At 42.4% G+C, this 20,608-nt stretch overlaps 1 protein-coding gene and 1 pseudogene across 1 annotated transcript in view; one reads left to right on the top strand and one right to left on the bottom strand.

Moving 5' to 3' along the window:
* ncf2 (neutrophil cytosolic factor 2) overlaps positions 1-20,608 on the top strand; it is a 28,639-nt gene that overhangs the window by 974 nt on the left and 7,057 nt on the right. The gene's annotated exons all lie outside the window — the stretch shown is intronic.
* LOC116685825 (GRB2-associated and regulator of MAPK protein 1-like) lies at positions 11,993-18,464 on the bottom strand (annotated as a pseudogene).

Below are 20,608 nucleotides of genomic sequence, written 5' to 3' on the forward strand. Positions count from 1 at the left end.
TCTGAAGTCTATTTTATATAGACCTTAGTGGTCCCTAATACTGTATCTGAAGTCTTTTATATAAATGTAAATGTAAATGCGCTGTATTTATATAGCGCTTTTCCAGTCTTAACAACTGCTCAATTTTGTTCTACATCAAACCAAAATAATAACCCATCCAAACGAAAGACATACAGATCATGGATATGTACAGCTCGAGTATTCTATCAGTAGGACACGATGTCCATGATGTATACAAGGCGGTGCGGAAACCATTCAAATTAATAAATTTTCTACACATGCAATTCCGACGGAAGAGGATAAGGCCACTGGTTGTGGAAAATAATGGAATTGGAGTTCGACTTAGTCTCAGAACTCTGAAACGATGGAAGATGTTCAGAATACAACTATAAAAATATTAAAGGTTACATCAGTGGTCCTGAATTCATCTCTTCCGATACAATGAATATTGGCAAATAAAATCTCAATCAAAACATACCTCGTTGACACATGGTCAGTTTTTTGTTCAACTCTTTGTAGTCTGATATATGCGTTGCCTTTGTCTTTTAGTATGTCATAATCTCTTCCATAAGGCTCAATCAAAAGCTTTAGTTCCAGTTTGGAATGAATCTCTGACGTGTGCGTGAGGAGTGTTCTTGTGGTGGCAGTGAGGAGCATGGCGACTGGGCTGAGAAGGAACCCCGCTCCGGGGCCTGCAGGCGGGTGGCGCTCGGGGTCCGAAGGAGCACAAACGCCGGGGCTAGGGGCTCCGCGCAGGCCTACCGGTGGAGAAGGAAGAGAAGCAGAGAGGTTGGACGATGCGTGACCATGGAGAGACCAGAGCCCCCCCCAGGAACACGTGTGGCTGGCCGCCGAGTCGGGTGGGCTGGGAACCATGGTGGATGTGATCTTTGATTGGGAAATCTAATAACGGTATGGTTAGGTGAACAGCCACAACACAGGTGGCTATCGTTGTTACTGAACAGATCTACGGACTAGAAGCGTGTAGAGAAAAGTTTAGGTGCCAAACGATCTCTTTAAAAAAATCCTTTGTCAGAAATGTCCCACACTTTACCAAAAACAAGAAATTAATCTGGAAAAGGATGCTATCGGGGAAATAGTACCCTACAAATCATTGCCAAGCACTTTCAACCTTATTTGATCAGAAGAAATCATACCATTGATTATTAATGTTCTTGTAACTTCAAAATAAAATAAGATTGTAAAGGTGTTGAGAGGCCGATCACTTATCTTTAGTAATGTACTCGTATGTAAAACTGAAATAATATCGGCCAAACTTGCACAAAATAGTTTTAAACTCCACCAAGGAGGTAGTGTTGCTGGCTCATGTTTGTCTGAAAAAAACGCGGCCCGGTTTTCCATGGAACTTGGTTGGAGGGGTGTAGAAGTTGGCTGGGCCCATTCAGTAAAAAACAAAAAAAAAAAAAAAAAAAAAAAAAAAAGTAAAAAACCCTTCAATTTGGAGACTATTCCCAAGTCACAACGGCAGAATATTTTTACTTTATGCTCTTTCATCATTATTGCAAGATAGCAACCACATGAATTGTGCTGCCATTCATTCCGGGGTGTCAAAATAATTAGGGAAAATGATTTCAACTGGGGGAAAAAATTAACGAAATAATATAAACCACCCCCCACCCCCCAATTGACGACCGGTCCTGAGACTCCTTCAGTAGTATCTCTACTTCCACCGCGGAAAAAGAGGGGGGGGGGGTAGATGGGTTTGGGTGTTAGGGGTGAGTGAATTTAAGGGAATTATGTTGTTGGGGTGGTTTAGGTAAGGGGGGAGGGTGGTGTTTTATTATGGGGGGGTCTTTAGGGTGGGGGTAAAGGTGGGTGGGACGTAAGAGGACGTAGTTTCATTTTTAGATTAAATGCCAATGTTCAAGGAAAAAATTTACGTGTTCGTCAGTACACCCATGCTAGCGATGCCTAAACATGCATATAGAGTGACAAAGCAGGGGGGGGGGGGCGGAAGGGGGGGGGGGGGGGTTTAGTATAGGGGGGGGGTGAAGTATGTGGGTGCTATAAGGGGGTGTTCCCCTGGGAGTAAGGTTGGTACACTCTGTGGGGGGTTGAGGGCGGGCGGGGGGGTTTACACGGCTAGGTTTGTGGATGGTGGTAGTCGAGGGGGGGGGGGGGGGGGGGGGGCGGGTTGGATGATTATTAATGATGGTGGTGCCAGTATCTTTATTATTGTGTCCAGGTGTTATTCCTCCTTATGCACGAATATTCAACGGCTGGTCTCAAGTCCGGACGTCACCAAAAATGCCTTCAAGTATAAAACTCTATTGAATAAAAAGCGTATATCAGTCTTCCAGAAAAAATCCACGAGGGTTTTTTTGTGATTGTTGAAAAAATTTGCCTAATGCGCCACCGTTTTCTTTGCGATGGAATATGCAGGATATTTATGAATATTTATGCGGGAAAATTTGGGAACTTGACATACTGCTGTTTGATGAAAAATAACACTGGAGTTTGTCTGTGTCAGAATTACATCACTTCAACGTCCCATGGCAAACAGGGGAAAATGGCCTGTCTGGTGTGGAAGTAAACGCAACAACTTTCACACATATTGCTACGATATTTGTGGACTTGACATGCAATGGGTTGTAGACATCACTGCAAAGCCGGCATTATTTCTGACATGGAAATCTGCAATTTTGCAAATTTTGGGCAAAAGTGCGACGTATTGAAAAAAAATGTCTTCCCGACATAAATATGCAGACTTGGCCTGATTATGCATTGAATTATGCAATGGTGCAGATCACGTTTTTGGAGGGACGGGGGATAGTTATGATATTGGCCTATGTGGTCGTGTGTGTGTGTCGTGGGTGTGGTGTGTGTGTGTGGGGTGTGTGTGTGTGTGTGTGTGTGTCGTGTGTGTGTGTGTGTGTGTGTGTGGGGTGTAAATATATAGGTGGATGTATGGTATGAGTATATATATATATATATGTATACGGGCATATGTATTGGTATGTGGTATGTAGTTATGTGGCGCTATATAATAATTGTGTGTGTGTAGTGGCTGTATTAAGGTATTCAAACGGTGTTGTGTGCTGTTGTGGTATATATATATATATAGATGTGTTATATCTGTGTAAAAAATATCTTTTTTTTAAACCAGAAACACATAACCCAAAATTCCCAACATAAGTATTGCTGTAATGTAGAGTCTCACTATAGAATATGATAATGCAGATTTTTGTTTTCATATATGCATATTAGTATCGGCCATTATGCGATACCGATTTACGAACGTAATTTGCTGAAACATCAGTGGCCGCTGCATCTCTGGGGGGCGGCGAAGGCGCTGCGGCAGCGGCAGCTAAGAGAAGAGCAGGGCGGCTCGGCCTAGGCGCGGTCGCACTGCGCTTGACCGAAGTAAGGGTACGGCACGCATATTTCTATGAAGGTGTCTGGCGACCAACAAACAAACACACTCACCGTTTCGGCCCGCAGTCTCAATGTGGGCAGCGGTCTCCTATTACCCCTCAGCTCTGTGTCACTCTTAACTTAAATGGGTCCAATTCCAGGGCCACCGTATATCGGCCCGACAGTCGATTAGGTCCGGTTATAGAGTGGTGGTTAAGAAGATAACTAGTGGAGTTCGTGCGGCAAAGGTTGCCATCTAATCACATCACATAGACGTGTCTTTCCACGAGTGATGATTGTTTGGGGCAATTGGTGGACGGTGGTAAACTTTTGTTGACTTTTAAATTTAAAGGAAGGCACGACTGTTATGTATGTGACTCACGCGTTCTCACAGGTTCTACAGTCTCTTCAACGTACATCTGAAAAGGATTTTATCCTCCCAGTACGTCACTTTGTAAATCGGATCTCTAACGGCTCGGGCTCGCTTGTGTCCCCCTCACCTGTTGGCTACCGCCACGTACCCTTCCCTTTCTGACCTCAGTGAACCGAACAGATAATGATTTGACGTAGTGGGTTATTGTCATAATCTTTTGCAGTTTTGGGTTGTTAAACGCAACAACCAGAAGTACATACCTGTAATAATTTTGGACAGATCCGCCGAACCTGCACGACGAGAATGTGTGTGCTATGTTATTGATGATTTTGGTTTGCATACAGAGTTGCGCTCAAAAGATGATCCCTTTCTAGATGTAAGCTTCATCTGCAGCTAAGCGATCTTGGTGCGATTGGAACAAGGAGTCTGCAGGGAGAACGAGGGAGGCGATCTTCATGTGCGTGTCCGGCCATTGCCATTGGTCATATGTCTTTGAATCGTGTTACTTTTCAATAAGCTGTATTTACCTTGACACATAACTCATTCAAGAGGCGAAAAACTGCGCTTCAAATCTTTTTTCGTGACATCTAATCTGTCGCCCAGTTGAAGTCTCCAAGGTTCGGGGTTACAGATCCTGGTCACGCGTCAGCGGTAACGGTGCAAGACCAAGTGCTGTCCACTGCTGCCTTTTGTACCTTTGGAAGAACTCCACTTTGCCTGCAGATCAGTCCCTAGTGCAGTGTATCAAGACAAGGAGTTCTCTATGTCGTTCACTGAGACCCTGGATAGGCCCCCGGTGCACACAGCAGTCCCATTTCATGTTGCCGGAAATTGGTCGGAGGTTTTGACGTAAGAGCTTTAAATATAAGCAGGTTGGGATATCGGCGTCTATGTGGCGATAGAGAGTATGTTTTGATCAGGCCCTAAAGGGTAGGGCAAGCCCCCGGTTCGCCCACAACGTTGTAAACAAGCGGACTCTTCAGGTCCAGCATGATTATTCTTAAACAAAGAGTACAGAGCTGTGAACAGACATCCTTGATTTACTTTGTCTCAAGTGTTGTCCCTCGTTGGAGGGAATGCGGCCAGGCGAACGTTGAGACACGGAGGCAGGAGGTCAGCAAGCAGGAGAAACAGCAGGCTGGAGTCCCACATGACTGGCAACACAACAACACACACACCACACACACACCAACCACATCACACCACACACACACACACAAACACACAACAACACAAACACCACACACAACAACAACACACCACACACCACACACACACAACAAATATGTCACTTGTTTACTCACAAGGTAGACCGTTTTAAGCAGTTGAAACACCACCGTACAGGGGAGTTGTGTGTTTGGTGATTAGCACTACGCCAACCTAGGAGGCTCAGGAGGAATCTCAGTCAGTCCGGGGATGGAGTCCTACCCGCCAGTTAAACTGAAAAACGCACCTGTGTGGGTGTCACGGCCTTTAAGGACAACCAGTTAAGACAGGAAGTGGTGGATACCGTTTTATGTGCTCTAACGTCTGTAACTTGTTGGAGAGCCACCATGAATAAGTTATTATGTGGAATTTGGGAAACTCTTGCACCGAACTCTTACAACCTATCTCAGCGGGTTCAAGACCCTTAGGAGGTCCTCAGAGCACTGAAGGGGGACAACAAGGTAGTGATTAATCATTTAAAAAATTACCCAAAATTAGAATGTGTAAATGTCTGAAACTTAGACATTAACAGTGAGTCATCTCATAAAATGGCCTTAATTGGGATTTGTTAAATGGACACCTGATGCTTCCTGGTCTAAAGTAGTACACTGTGCATCCAGTAGTTTAACATTAAAAACGTGAGAGGTATAGGCACCAGATAGCTCAGTTGGTGGAGCGGGTGTCCCTATATAGAGGTTTGTTATCCTAGACGCGGGGACCCGGGTGGTCGAATCCAGCTGCGGCCCTTGATGCATCGTCTCCCCTCTCTCCGTCTTGCATACTATAACTGTCCTGTCAATTAAAGGCTTTAAAATGCCCCAAAAAATAATCTAAAAAAAAAAAAAAAAACCTGAGGTATAAATGCGATGGAAAAAGTCAATAATATTGTTTGATTGCTTAGCATCACACTATAAAAAGGTATGTGGTGAAGGCTTTAGCCGCACACACGTTATTGTCCTAATAACGTCCCTATAACAGTAGCGGTAGGGGGTCTCTGCTCATCTCTCTTTCAGCTATGGGTCCTTGGCCTAACAAAAACATGAAGGACCCCCCCGATCTATCAAGCCTAACCGATAGAACTGCCATAGAATTACGCAAATGGAGGGTGTGAACTTTCATCAATATCAAGTAGATCGTGTTGTTCTTTGATTGTCTTTCTTCATCCAGGAACTGCCAATATGTCACAGTAACCTTTACTTTACTCTAAACTCATATTTACAATTAAACCCATATGCATTCCAAAAGTTCTATTTCATGACCAGAAATAAGCCTAACCCATAGACATTCTAATGATCTAACCCCAATATGTGTAACAATGATAGATTGAAATATTCAACCGAGGACAGCAGACCGGAGGAGGAGGTTGGAGAGCTGAACGAATGCTCTGGAGGCGTGGAAGTGGTCCTGTCCTGGGTACTGGTCCTGGGAATGGTCAGGAGGCGATGTGAAGCTTGGAGAAAGGACCAGCGTTAATAAAAACGCGGAACCGGCCCCGCCTCCTGAAAGTCAGGCACTTTGTCATCCATATTTGGCCTGACAAGAGTCGGAGGGGTGGAAATAGTGAGCTGAGGCCTCGTGGTTGGGTTAGGTTCTAATGGGGGGGGGGGGGGGGGGGGGGGGGGGAGGAAGGTGTCTAAAGTAAAATCTAAAACACACCTACTTTAAGGCATCCAATGATGCTGATTGTCTAACAGGATAATGAAAACAGCTACTTCTTTATCTATGAGCTTAGTAACAATAGCAGAGGTTTTAGGTTGATTAAGTTTTAAATAGAATCCAGTTTGGACAACACGAAAACATGGAACAGAAAACGCGTGTCATGGTGGGGAATTGAACCTAGCTGCTGAGCATAAGTGCAATGAGTAAATGGGTCGCACAGGTGTTGCTGTCCGAGGGAGACACTAGAAGTTGGTGGACTTTAAACGTATTAGTAGAGGTGGTATAAGCACCTACTCTATCCCGTAAAGTGTCCTGAGATAACTCTATTAAGAATTAATAGTATAAATACAATTGAATGATGAGGAACTGGGTGGTATGTATCGAGAACAAGCGATTCAATTGTCATAAATAATCTCTGTTGTTGTCGGGTGAAATAGTCTGACCCTTTAAAAAAAGGTCTATATCTGAAAAATGAGTTTCTTTTAAACCAAACCAAGGGGGGGGGGGGGGGGCAGTTAGCTCAGTCCGTAGGGAGTTGGGTGGGAACCGGAGGGGTCGCCGGTGTTCAAGTCCCCATAGGACCAAAAGTACGGATGTGGATGGTGGCTGGGAGAGATGCTCATTCACCTCCGCTCTTAAGCAAGGCACCGTACTCTGTATTCAACTTAAATATTAGGAATAATCCATATAAATGAGGGTTATTGACATGTATTTGAAAAAGTATAAAACTGTGGTAGTTAAGGTGGTTAGTGAAAATTAAAAAAGGGACAAAAATGGTCAATTTTTTTTTACCTTGGATTTTCTTTATAGATTATTTTCTGGGCTTTTCCCCCTCTAGTTTTGACAGGACAGTTAGGTGGGGGTGGGGGGCAGAACCCTCACAGGGACCCGATTCTCCCTGGACCTCCGTCTCAGTAGATGTGCGCACCGCTATACCACTGGACCAACCCGGCCATGAGGTGGGGATTTTCTAATATATACAAAACATGTTCATACAGGACTACGGTTTATACTGAAACTAGCCAGTAAAATGTCAGAAGATTACAGTTTTTCTAGTTGACTTTACTAGAATTTCCCATGGAAACCCATTGCCTCAAAACTGTTGAAGGTGAAACTTTGAGTGAGGCAGTAGACCAATAGGTTTACGGTTAGCGCTGCACAATTATTCACATATGGACTAGTGTACATCCAAAAATCGCATATGGGCGCAATATTGCTAAAGAGGAAAACAGAAAACTCTTGTTGGTTAAAGATCCTCGCAAAAATCCCCTATAAAATCTTAAATTTTTTAGATTAACATAGTCACTGAAAATTTTTTTTTGGGGAAGGGAATGATACAAACATGACAATCCCTCGAAATCGTGAATCACATCGCAATATCACGTCAAAAGATTCGCAATCAGACATTTTTTCCATATGGTGCCGCCCTAGTTTCCATTAGTAAACTTATTTTACTTAGTTAAACTACAATAAATATGCAAATATCATGCATACTTGTTAACTAACTAGAAAGATATCTTCTCATAAATATGTTGGTTTTTCTGTATACTAGTATATATAACAGTATGATTTAAAAGAACCATGTATTCAATACCTTAGTTTCATTAAACGAATGGATGATAATTCAAAGACCGCATGGTCCACCTCGACCCATCACCCCAAAGATATATTCAAGATATGACTTAAAAATATATAAATATATATAATATATATCAGTTATCCCTGTAGGCCAATTGAATTAAGTCCTGAGGGCACTTTAGGGTTATTATAAATATCAAACAGTTATGGAAGTGAGCAATAAAAAGCAGAAGTGTTTCCTTGACCTGAGAGCTGTAACCTGGTTGGTGTAAGAAAGGAAAACGCGGCAACGCGGCTCCAAAACAGGAACTGATTGAAGCACGTTACGCTTCCCAAAATGCATCTGCAACGTGCTACTGAGGAGTTTCTACAATTTGTTGACAGATTTGTAATATCTGTATAATTCTCGTGAAACATGCAGACAAAGAAGAAGAGTCAGGGTGCTGGTAAGTCCCATTATATAATATCTTTAGGGCCCGTTGGAATAATTACTGTAAATCTACTAATCTACAAATAGATTACAACTAACTTTTTCATAACAAGGAATTAATTATTACCTAAAGGGGATGCCAGTATTGGTTTGTGTAACCAAGAGCCAAAACCTAAAGAAGTTAATTACAATAACATTTTTAAACAAAAACCGCGCCTGTCTATTTTTGCTTTAAAAATGTCTTCAACATTTAATCAATTATTAAAACAAGCAAGCAAGTAAAATCTGCCAAGAGATTACTAACGTGTGTTTGATTCTATTGATTGTTACTTATCTGTACTTTGCCAATTTATCAGCTGGTTATGTGTGCTTATATAGGACATTACATGATGCATATTCCACTATCCTGGAGCATGTCTTCATCCCCTCGGGTGCTGACGTCTTTTCAACAGCCCCGTTTCATACGACCGTGGTTGTGCAAATGATCAAATGTGCAATCTCGACATAATTCACGATTTCACATGAACGGCGCTAAACGGCTACTTCAACAAAGGAAGCGGAAGACATCGGGTTATCCATTTTAAAGATAATACAATCAAACAAAGGGAAACGTGAGTTGAATTAAAGGACAACGGTCAATAACTCCAGATGTGAGTAATGCTTTCAAACCCAGCGTCGCCTGTTCTGTCATTTCCCTCCTTTTTGCACCAAAGATCATCGTGAAAGGAGTTACCCAGTAGTGTTTACTGCACTGGTGCTGTAATCACCGGCCCGGGTGGCGTCGTTGGTGTTCACAGGTACAGTATAGACTCACAATTATTCAAAGTTAAAATGCAGACTCCTTTGGCATGCGTGATTTTATTCCCTGAAGTTGAAACACTGTGGTGATTTCAATATTTGCGTCGGAGCGCGCGGGCTTTTTGGTTGCATTTAGTGAGCGTGATCACCTGTGTAATTAAACAGCGTCAACGGGGGACACATAGCCTGTCCCCCACAAAGAATGGGGGACAATGTGACCAAGAAATGTGGGAAATGACCCCAACACAGTGGCTTTTATCAGAGTTTTTGGGTCACTGTCCATGGTGTGTGAATGGGATGGAGATCTTTTATTTTGTGACCTTGTGTGTTATTTTAGATCATAGTAGTCGGACCAAAAAAAAATCCAGCCCTTTTTTCAATCAAATTATTCCAACATAGTAATCCCTTCTTAGAAAAGAAAAAGAAAAAAAAAAATCACATACATTTGTAATTACATCAACAATTACAAAAACAAGAAATCAAGTCCAATAGTAACAACCCACTGCAAAAAGGTCAGGGAGAAAAGAAGGTCCGACCTGGCTTTTAGAAAGACTCGTTGCTGAGGCAAACGTCACATTCAGCCTCATCTGCATGGTTAGGCATTATGTTGAATGACTGCATGAAAAAACTCTGAATCAAGGCTAAGGGGAAAAACAACAACAAAAGTTTGGGTACCAATATTTCATTTTGCGCAGATCAATTTCAATTTGACCTCACATGGCTCTGGGTGCTAACACCCCCCACATCCGCCTCGAGAGTAGATTCTCCAGCAGTCCCTTTGACCAACTAAGATGAAATGTTTAAGCTAAAGTGTATTTTATATATTTAGGTCTCGGGGTTAAGGCGCTATCGTTTACTTGTTTCTAGTATTAGAAGACACTTGTACAATACATACGGAACAAACGAGAAGTACCGATGTAGTTTTGAAAAAGTGTGTAGTGCATCACTCTCTACATAGACACTCTTATGTCTAGGTTTATATTTAAAGACTTGAACTGCAATGCATTTAAAAGGCTGAAATTACCAAAGTGCATGATGGTCCATTACCTCTGTTGGTTCTTTCCATGTTAGTTTCAGACTAACGCAGTATGTCAGGCCTCAGTTAGTCTTTCCTGCTATAAATAACCTCAAGTACTTTCAGCGGAGATGGTTAAGGTTAAAGCAAATAGCAACATAGTTTCATTCAACTTCAGATTTAAAAGGCCTCAAATAGAAATTGCATAAGGAGTTGACAAATCGACATTTGATGCAAAAAGACGTCATAATCATATGATTGGGCTCACTCTTCCAAGTAGAATATCACTCCAAGAACGCGGGTGGGATTTGTGATGGCCAACGCAGCAGCTGGTTTCTTACATGCAACCCTTTATCTTCTAAAACTAGACTGGGAAACCAGCTCTTAATGAACCCACAGCACTTTTCCATTTCATTAAAAGCGGATGTTTGGTTTTATCAAATTCATTTTCTAATTTGGGTGCTGTCCATCGGATGATACCACGGTCAGAGGTCAGGTTTACGTCGTTATTTCTTGCCATTTCTGAAGGTCCATGATGCAGACCGAGCTTTTAAAGGGGGAGCAGACGGCCAGGCAGGTCCTGACTGTTTTAATTCATGTCTAGAACATTCTTCATCACATCCCTGACGTCGTGAAAACGCCGACTGAAGCAAGCTTCCTTCCAGAAAAATGTGTGCGTTTTTGTGATTGTTGCAAAAAAGCCTTGCATATGCGCCACGTTTTCTTAAAAAAAATGCAATGGAATAGCGGATATTTATGCAATTTAATGCAATGAAATTGTGGGACTTGCACAAACTGTGGTTTGATGCAAAAGAGTGTTACTTAATAACACACTGACACTAAAAACGTTCCCATGGCAATATGGGAAAATAAACACATCATTTTTCATCTTTCTGCTATGATTTTTTGTGTACTTTTTTGCAACAAAAATGCTGGGATTATTAAATCATGCAAGCCCCGCATAAAATGCAGGACTTTAGCTGAATGCATTGAATTATTTGATTGCATAATCACGTTTTTCTGGAAGGACTGAAGCTTGGGATGCAAGCTTTGTTTTTGCTAATATCCAATTGTGTAGTCACTGCACAACATTTACATTGTTGTTGTTTTAATGTGGTAACTAAGGCAAACATACCCTAGTTAGTACATCCTTACTGTAGCCTTTGAAAAATCCCAGAAAGAGCAGAAGAAATGTAATATTCCCCTTTTGAGGACAGAATGAGCAAATCTTAATTATGTTTGTCACATCAATGTTTTCCTTTATATTTGTAGCTTAAATTAGGAGTTGTGTGATAACATGAACACCAGTTAGCTTAGTTTAGCTAGCTAGGCTGCGGGGAGGAAAGAGCTAAACGTAGCCACCATGAACGTGTCTTCATAAAGTGCCAAATTATTCCTGCAGTTAGTAAGTAGGCTGTCACAGATCTAGGTTGGCTGGGGAAATGACACAAATCCCAACTAGCCCCACAATAAAGTAACATCTTTTGGCTAGGGGTGTGCATGCAATACAGACTGAAGGGCCGGACCCCATCACAGAAGTAGTGTCACAGACTGGTAGTCAGACCTTGGGTCTCACCCGTTTATGAAACTGCATGAGTTTCTTTACTGCAGTTGCTAGCTTGAAGTCCTTGACAAAATCTCCTCAGTGAGCGGAGGAGTAATATCCCGTCGATCTTCTCGGACACAAAAGAGACACGATGTCATCTGGCAGGCCGATAAACCTTAGAGATTTGGACACTCTTCAACGAAAGGCAGCAGACTGGACGGGGGCTGCCACTGTGCAGCGGGGGCAGTTAGGAGTTAATGAGTTACTTATCTCTTTTGTGCCCTCTCATGCGAAGACGTGAGCAACTGGAAGTTTCCTGCTCACTGTCACAGCCGGATACCAAACAGGGAGTCTGTGCCCTCCTTAGGGCTTTGGGTTTGGGTTGTCTCGGTGGTAAGATGGGGCAAGAGAGGCTCTGCTTAGTGTTAGGATCCTCGAGGGGCTTGTCTCTGTACATTTCTGAATTTAACTTGAAGATTGGTGCAGAACTGGTTCAGAGACGACCTCAGGTCCTGACTGCTGTGTCCGTGCTCTCGGCCGTCAAAGTCGACCGAGGCTGGATGTGCAGGTCTTTGGGGTGCCCGGGGATCTTTTTCTGGGGTAACTGTAGTAACTTCGACAGCTGGCTGGCAGAAATTCCTCCACGCCGTGCGATTCTCCACCGCTGAAGTTGTTTGGCCAAGGACAGCCTGGAGGACATCCCGCCCGCTGGGGGGTGCCACTGGGACCAGCAGCGTTGGGCTCGGTGCTGGCGGAGCGACTCCAGGTACAGGGGTAGCACACGGGGCTTTGCTCTGGTGGGTCAGCCCTCTTGCTCAGATGCTCCATACTGATGGAAACAATATGAAATTATTTGTGGTAGAGGAAACCTCACTAGACCTCATCATATGATTTAATATTAACATATAAACAAAAACTTGACATTTTATAGCTGTTACCAAAAATGGGGTTGATAAAGTATAGAAACTGTAATGGACACAGGAAATATAAGGAGACTAATTTCAAAGATCTAGGGGATTTACGGGTAAGTTGGACAAAAACACAAAACTGTTCTCTAGAAACATGAAATGTATATATGAGCATTTAAAACGGCATAAATTAGCATTTAAAACTTTCAATTGGAAAGACAACTGTCGGATTTATAACACCACACTTTTGTTAAAGCACACGTGGGTCAAGTGAGTGCTAGGAAATGGGACCAAGTCTTACATGTTGTGGAGGACCAGAGGAATAATAGGAGAGGGTTGGACTTGGAGACCGAGAAGTCCCTTGCTGCCGTGGTTTGGACAGGACGGGCACTGACGGCATCGCTTCAAACTCGTGGAGGAATCGGGGGGGCGTTCAGAAGACGGCATTCTTCCTTCACCTAGAAAGGTAACGAGCTGACTTTCAAAACCGATGGCAAAATCAACATATCAAATTTTTTCCTTCTGTAAAACTTAAGGTGTGACCGCTTAAAGTTGTAATCCTCAAGATTTTATGTGAAGCAGTTTTGTGAAAACAGCCACAGGAAACGCTTTTTATTTATGGTTTGATTTTTTTTTAAAAAATTTTTTAACCAAAGATTCCACTACTACATCCTATCCCTTTCCAGCACAACAGAGCGAAAGCAAAAAATGCATAAATGTCAGACTGACATACAAAATGCATCTTTTTTTTTTCTTTTAAATCGTTTTTTGGAAAAATCTCTAGAAGTGTGTTATTCAGCTTCATCAAAAAGCCTCTACAAAACAAGACAACAGTCATTTCCAGCATTGTTTTTGTCAGACCGATCATTTTAATGTTTTAACAGTGAAAGGTTGATGAAGAGAAGCAGGCGATAGGCTGCCACACCTCCAAACGCAGCAAGTCACCAAACGGGCCTTTCTGTGTGGAAAACCAAACTAAAATAACAGTTACAATAATGTTTTAATGACTCTTATTTTAAGAATATTTTTGGGGCATTTTTGGCCTTTATGACAGGAAGCTGACAGACAGAAAGGGCGAGAGGCAAAGAGCTGCAGGCTGGAGTCGAAACCTGCGCCTCGAGGAGTTAACCCCTGTATGTGGGCGCCCGCTACCAGCTGAGCTGCCCGGGCGCCCCATTTAATGACTCTGATTAAAACAAGCAAGTTTGTTTGGTTGCACTGTATTCTTATGCCTCAGTTGTCTGTGTATTTTTTGACAAAGAAGCTGTAGTTTTAAACCGCACTTGCCGTACCACAGAAACCGGGTGTCACCAAATCAACGAAGACTGAAATCTTAAGGATTACAATTTAAAGCACAACAGATTATATCACAGCTTCAGACTTGGGTGGAACTGGTGGTGGAGTAAGAGACGCATATGAACGTGGTTGCGCCAGAGGAGAAGTGACCGGGGTAGGACAGGGCTGCTGCTGTACCACAGCCATTGTTGGTGCCTCGAATCCCCTCACTCAAAGAAGGTTTTGGGATCTGACCTCTCAAGTGATCCAAACCAAGCTCCTCATAGGGAACGTCCAACTTGTGAGGGATAATTTTTGGTTTGTGTATCATCGGTTCGGGGGGAAAAGTGTTCACTTTCTGCCGGGTCGGGGGACGCTATCAGAAGGCAGAAGAGCCCAGTCTCCACACAGAGTCATACAGCCCGCAAGTTGACCTCACTGTTACCGTGCAGGTTGCTGCCATACACACACACAGACAGTCGGTGGAAGGACTGGGTGAGTTCACCCGGGCATAAATCAAAGAGGCTGGGAATCTGCATGTGGCTGGGACAACGTTGGAAGCCGCTGCTGCCTCCGCTGCTTCCACTGCAACTGCCATTCCCGCTGGCTTTTTTGGGACTCTTACCGTCGCGTTCCAGTCCGTCCGAACGTCGCGGACGGCACGCGAATAGTCGTCTATGTCAAAAGCTCTGGCAGAAGGAGAACCAGCGATGTACCATAGTGTCTAGCCACAACTCCCTTGGCAGCAGTTCTTCTGGAATAAAATCTAGGCATGGCCATGTGGAAGGGGAAATGGACTGGGGATGATTTTGTTGCTTCGCAGAACGCAGCACACAACCACCGTCTTCGTCTGAATGTTGACCAATTTGTAGCGATGACCCTCACGGATGAGGTGCAGGTCGTGCTGGTTGCGGGGCGGACTGCTGGGTACCGTGACATTCACCGGGAGACGGGTTTTTCACACAATGTTCTGATGATGTGCGCGCGTCCTGCATCTGCAGCTCCAGAGGACTGCAGGTGCTGAACCTGCCTTTGCACTGGAAAGGCAGGCATGATGCTCTCATTGGTGCGATGGTTCATGCAGATCAAGCAGGGCATCTACCTCGACGATCCTAATGATGGAGTTCAGCTTCCCAATCTTCTTAAAAATGGTGTTCAATCTTGATTTTCCTTGGAGGTCTTGGCATATAGGATCTCAGCCTGGCCCATCAGGGTCAGCTCGTCACCGGTGTTAGGGTAATGTTGTAAACTTCAGTATCTTCATTGCATTCTCCTGATGCCATCTGTAAAAAAAGATGAGATATGGGCCTAAGTACTGAAGAAGAGAGCTTTTCCACTTATTTTGTTTTTGCTTTTCAAGTAAAATCTCCGTCAGTAAACATGAGGTTGGTGCATTAACATTGCTTTCTGTATAGAGGTCGGCATGATTTAACGAAGAACTACTATATCACGTCCTTGTGTGTCAGTAAATGTGAAAAAAGAAGGTTTTGAACCCTAAAATTCAATATCAGTGTGGTTGAAAGACTGTCACTTCGTTACGTCTGAGAGGAATCTCAAAGTAAAAATTGACCCCAACAAAGATTATATAAAAGGATACATTTGAATGGAGGGCTAGCTTAAATCATTTTTTCCAAACCTTGTGGAGCAGAAAGTTCTGCAAATAAACAAAATTTACTTAAAACATGCGGTTTTGAGAGTCTTAACAGGAAGAACTGGAAATCTTAATTTATTGAAACCCTGATGTCAGAGTTGGAAGTCAAAGCTCCATCACACCCCTTTCACACTGATGCCTCAACCAGGACTGGCTTGTGGTTGACAGACTTAGCCCGCGTTGACCAATTGGTGTCGTGACCCAGGTCGAGAGGTGGGACAAACTATGTCATCAGTAGTAATGTGGGTGCATAATAATAATAATAATAATAAAAAAACACAGATTTTGTCTCACTGTGCTGAGAACATAAACGCATGGAAATATCTCTCTTTCCCAGCACCGCTCTCTAACCTTTCAGTGAATTGTTACGTACCTTAACGTTGAAGGTGATTCTTCCATGACGTATACCCTTTCAGGGAATGCTTAGCCACCTCCTCCACGCTGTGAAGTACTGCACAGGCTCCTTGACTCTCTGTCCTGCTCCAGCAGCTTGAACTGGCCTGAAGTAGGAAACGACACATCAATGCAATGATGGGGTCAAGCATGGATTGTAATTGTCAGTGCAAATATCAAAAAAAAAGAAAGGTTTGGGATGAAGCTTCACATGTTCAAAAAACCTTTCAACACTAGTGGCACCAAAACCCCATCAAAATATATTATGGGGCCCAGACGTCCCAATTTGAACACCCCGGTTGTCAGTTGAAGCACCTGACTTTCTTGGTTTGATATATAAAAAGACACACCATCAAAAGACGTCAAGTAAATTCAAGAGCCTTGAGCACCAGGATGTAGCTCCCTTCATAATGTACTGGGATCTCTATCTTGGGCCCAATGACATAGTGTCCCTCCTCCAGACTGTGAGCAGTAATAGTCGTCCACTGACGGCAGGAATGAATCAAGAGGTAGTCATTGTCTCTGAGCCCTCAACCAGCTGACCTACAGGAATGAAAACAACAAGCAGAAACACAGACTGCACCTTACAATCCAGGAAATATTGTAATACAAGGTACAGTGAAAAAATAAAATTCAGTTGTACGTCACTAAATTAACACACTTTCAGAATAATGTACTCTCTGCCCTTTTGCAACATCAAAATCTTAACTCTTAAACATCAGCTGTCCTGCAAAATGTGATCATGACACTTGCAAATCCACATAAAATGAATAGTTAAAGGTTTTGTTGTTGAAATATAAAAAATGATATCTAAGACATAGATGACCTTAAGTTTTATCGAAGTTGTGATACATCTAGTCACTGTGTTTCAGCGTTTATTGTATTAACTAGCGTAATAAGTCATGCTGCTGTCTAGAACGTGGGGTCAGGGCAGCAAAAGGAATTTCTATAGTCCATATTTGGGACAAATTTGAATCAATTATCCCAAACAATAAACGCAGTACCCTTAGAAATACCATGATTCCTGTCACCTTTAAACCAATTATGAGCCTCACAGGCTGCGCCGCTCAAGCCAAGGCCATGGTATACTCAACACACTCAAATCCCTAACCTCCATCGACAATGACAAATGCCTTAATCCACACCTCTCTAAAACAAAAGCACTACCATTTAAAAGCTTAATACATCAGACAAATTTTCCATGGGAGGCCTAGAAGAACATGACCAAAATGAGAAGATAGTGAACAAATAATTGCTGATGGTTTCATAACGGCACTATTTCAAGTACATACCATAATAGACATTTATATGTTATTACACAACTGGACAAAACCTTCTTTATTCAGCTAGTTACAGTCTATGGCCAAAACAGATGTTGTGGATGTAAATTCCCTGATCCCATTAATAGTCTTCTGCAATTCTGCTCTACTCTTCGTGTAACTTTACAGTATCATGTCGTAATGTTTTCCTTAAAATTGTCTTTCACTGTACCTACAACAAGACCAATATAATTTTTCAGGATAACTGAACAATTAAGTTGATTCAACCTGCTACAATTTCTTATTGTAACTCTGCCCTTCTCTTTCTGAAAATTGCATCACGCCGCACATGTTCCTTTACAGTTTTAATGACATTTTAAGTAGTTGCTGTGTTGCACAATTAACAGTCTTCTAATGCCTTGATATGTTGTCCTGGCATGTAGTAGGGTTACAGTAACAGTAGCTGGTTTTATTCCAACTCACTGCCTTTATTTTCATGGTTAGCTACACAGCGACAGCAGGACGTTACAGGACATGTAAAATAAACACTGACTTCGCAAACGTAATGATATACAAAGAGCTTAAAGATAGTGACGCAAACTTTCATCATTAGAAACTGCTAATTTCTACGTAAACACGAAACTTTTGTTAAAAATTAATACGTTGAGCTGACAAAATTAACCGCAAAAAATGTCTTACAGTTTTGCTAGCTAACTAATTATAGTTTGCCTTAGCTAGCTGCTAACCAGCTAGCACTGTGCAGTTACGTTAGCAAAAGAAAACTTTGACAGCAAGTTACTAACCGTTGTCCAACTTGGCAATTGAGGCAACCTATAAGCACTGATAAGTTGATCTAATGGCAAAGACGTTGTGCTCCATGTAACCTCTTTTAAATTGTTGTACAACATTGTCCAAGGTCCATTTTGCTAGCTTACAGTAGCAAGTTGGAGAGCTAGCTAGCAATGTGTAAACACGGTCATAAAAAGCTACACTAAGCTAACCAAGGATGCTAAATCCACTAGTCATGAGCTAATGTAACAGCTTTATGTCGGCACATTTCCTTTTCATTTGCCTAGCAGCGTTACGTATCATTAAGGTCCGGGTCTCATAATGTAGCAGAGACATGTTTGTTTAGCGTTAGCTCGCGACGGGTGCATCGGGGCAACTGTGTGGTGGTCTAACCGAATAACGGAAATACGGTTTTTATCCTTTTAAAATAAGAGCATCATAGAAGACACGAGCGTGAACACAAAACACATTTCATACTTCTTAGGGAAATATTCTATTGTTTTGAATATAAAATGTAAGATCATTGGCTGTTTACGAGCATTAGTAGTTTTGGTAATGATGCTGACAACTAAGAGACAGGAAGGCAAATGCTCCAGATGTAAGGACAGTTAATCATGATTCTAATGTCACTCCTAAAATATATGTCAGCACACATTATCCTCTTAAAAACTTAAAGATTTAAAGACTTCTAATATAGGGAAATTAATGTACAGCCTGCTATTACATTGGGAGTCCAACACACACACACACACACACACACAACACACACACACACACACACACACACACACACACACCACACACACACACACACACACACACACACACACACACAGATATACATGTACCAACAATGACACTGTCATCACACTTCCTGATCTGGCTGGTACAAATCAGAAGTGCTTCCTTAATTTGGTCTATAGCTCAATGAACTCCTAACCAGCCACTATGTCTTTTGTGGGACACCTGCGCCAGTGGGACATGGCTGTAACTTGTGTGGAAAGACAGGATTTGTCACAGGCACTCAAGATTTTCCTGGCATATCCAAGAACCAAACTCCAAAATTAGTTTTGACATTGGCTGCTCCATCTTCTTACCAAGACCTGGATGCTGCTGAAAAGGTATGTCTGAAGTGTTCAAATGCAAGTCTAATATTCACACCAACATCTACAGTTTTCATTTCATAATTACACTAATCAAAAATAAAATCTTGTTCGGATGTAGCTTATAAAGTGAGATGAGTGCTGGTGATATGTTGCAGTCTGAGTGCAAGTCACTGAGAAAGAAGAAGTAGAGTTTACCGTTTCTCTTTCTTCTAGAGGAAGTTACTGTGTTTTCTGTTTCTCAGGCGTTTGATTGCAGCATACGCAAGGATGAACATTTGGCTGTTGCCTTCTTTCAAAGAGGAATGACGTTTTACAGGAAGAAGAGGCAAGACAGTCATCTCAATTCAATGGCACCACATTCTCTTAAAGGTCCCAAACATGGTGCTTTTTGGATGCTTTTATAAGACCTTAGTGGTCCCTAATACTGTATCTGAAGTCTCTTATATAGACCTTAGTGGTCCCCTAATACTGTATCTGAAGTTTTTTTATATAGACCTTAGTGGTCCCTAATACTGTATCTGAAGTCTATTGTATATAGACCTTAGTGGTCCCTAATACTGTATCTGAAGTCTCTTTTATATAGACCTTAGTGATCCCTAATACTGTATCTGAAGTCTATTTTATATGACCTTAGTGGTCCCTAATACTGTATCTGAAGTCTTTTTATAAATGTAAAGTAAATGGCGCTGTATTTATATAGCGCTTTCCAGTCTTAACAACTGCTCAAAGCGTTTTACATCTACAGGAAACATTCACCATTCACACACATTCATACACTGTGGCCGGGGCTGCCGTACAAGGTGCCACCTGAACATCAGATAAACACTCACACACATTCACACTCCCGATGCGCAGCACCGGGGGCAACTCGGGTTCAGTGCTTGCCAAGGACACTTCGACAATGACTGCAGGGGCGGGGATTGAACCACAACCTTCCGATTGGCAGGCAAGACGTCTACCACTGAGCCCACAGCCATAGACCTTAGTGGTCCCTAATTGTGATCTGAAGTCTCTTTTATATAGACCTTAGTGGTCCCATAATGTATATGAAGTCTATTTTATATAGACCTTAGTGGTCCCTAATACTGTATCGAAGTCTCTTTATATAGACTTAGTGGTCCATATACTGTATCTGAAGTCTCTTTTATGAGACTTAGTGGTCCCTAATACTGTATCTGAAGTCTTTTATATAGACCTTAGTGGCACCTATACATGTATCTGAAGTCTCTTTATATAGACCTTGTGGT

Source organism: Etheostoma spectabile, unplaced genomic scaffold, assembly GCF_008692095.1.
Source record: "Etheostoma spectabile isolate EspeVRDwgs_2016 unplaced genomic scaffold, UIUC_Espe_1.0 scaffold272, whole genome shotgun sequence".
NCBI classification, from domain to species: Eukaryota; Metazoa; Chordata; class Actinopteri; order Perciformes; family Percidae; genus Etheostoma; species Etheostoma spectabile.